General features: G+C 34.7%; 1 pseudogene; it reads left to right on the top strand.

Moving 5' to 3' along the window:
- Window positions 1-167: 167 nt before the first annotated feature.
- Window positions 168-1,514, top strand: part of LOC107656800 (2-methoxy-6-polyprenyl-1,4-benzoquinol methylase, mitochondrial-like) — a 4,546-nt pseudogene continuing 3,199 nt past the window's right edge.

Below are 1,514 nucleotides of genomic sequence, written 5' to 3'. Positions count from 1 at the left end.
CCGTACAACACACACACACACACACACACACACACACACACACACACACACACACACTTAATCATATATAATCATATATATCTAATACGTTTTTGTAGTCCATTAAAAATCCGCCGGAACTACAACTCGTCGCGTTACGGGTTTATGACGCAAGTGTTCACGTAACTGAACTTGAGCGAAACATGGCGGCCTCCATCAGGACACTTGTCCTTAGAGTTCTCTCCGATTTCACACGAAATATTCATCATGTTTCAAGGTGTCAATCAAACATGTATGCTGTCGTGCTGGACTCACAGGATGTCGTGGATATAGCGATAGCACAGAGGACAGAAGTACGCACTTTGGTTTCCAAACAGTCCCAGAGGAGGAGAAAGCAGGGAAAGGTGAGTTACATGTATTAGTTTATTTGGTACGATTAGTTATCTGTGCTTATTTAAAAGTGTATAAATGCAGTCAACGATAGTGTGTGTTACAGTCTTTTCCACTAGCCGTTGCATTTCCCTTTACTCCGTTATTCTTCGTTTTTGGTCCGTGTATATTTTTTTTTTTTGGTCAGTGTATGAGGTGTTTTTTTGGTCAGTGTATGAGGTGTTTTTTTGGTCAGTGTATAAGGTGTTTGTTTTTTTTTAGTCAGTGTATAAGGTGTTTTTTTTTTTGTCAGTGTATAAGGTGTTTTTTTTTTTTTGGTCAGTGTATAAGGTGTTTTTTTTGGTCAGTGTATACAGTGTGTTTTATTTGGTCAGTGTATAAGGTGTTATTTTTTTTTGGTCAGTGTATAAGGTGGGGTTTTTTTGGTCAGTGTATAAGGTGGTTTTTTTTGGTCAGTGTATAAGGTGTTTTTTTGGTCAGTGTATAAGGTGTTTTTTTAAGGTGTTTTTTTTTTTTTTTGGTCCGTGTATAAGGTGTTTTTTTGTTTGTTTGTTTTTTGGTCAGTGTATAAGGTTTTTTTTTTTTTGGTCCATGCGTAAGGTTTTTTTTTTTCTTTTGTTCCGTGTATAAGGTGTTTTTTTGTTTGTTTGTTTTTTGGTCAGTGTATAAGGTGTTTTTTTTTTTGGTCCATGCATAAGGTGTTTTTTTTTTTGGTCCATGCATAAGGTGTTTTTTTTTTTGGTCCATGCATAAGGTGTTTTTTTTTTTGGTCCATGCATAAGGTGTTTTTTTTTTTGGTCCATGCATAAGGTGTTTTTTTTTTTGGTCCATGCATAAGGTGTTTTTTTTTTTGGTCCATGCATAAGGTGTTTTTTTTTTTGGTCCATGCATAAGGTGTTTTTTTTTTTGGTCCATGCATAAGGTGTTTTTTTTTTTGGTCCATGCATAAGGTGTTTTTTTTTTTGGTCCATGCATAAGGTGTTTTTTTGTTGTTTTTTTGGTCCGTGTATAAGGTGTTTTTTTGGTCAGTGTATGAGGGTTTTTTTTTTGGTCAGTGTATAAGGTGTTTTTTTTTTGTTTTTGGTCCGTGTATTATTTTTTTTTTTTGTTGTATTTTTGGTCGGGGTATAAGGTTTTTTTGTTGT

The sequence above is a fragment of the Sinocyclocheilus anshuiensis genome, unplaced genomic scaffold, assembly GCF_001515605.1.
Source record: "Sinocyclocheilus anshuiensis isolate Anshui unplaced genomic scaffold, SAMN03320099.WGS_v1.1 scaffold1136, whole genome shotgun sequence".
Classification (NCBI taxonomy): Eukaryota; Metazoa; Chordata; class Actinopteri; order Cypriniformes; family Cyprinidae; genus Sinocyclocheilus; species Sinocyclocheilus anshuiensis.
The sequence above is the reverse complement of the archived record's forward strand: the minus strand, read 5'-3'. Positions and strand labels throughout refer to the sequence as shown.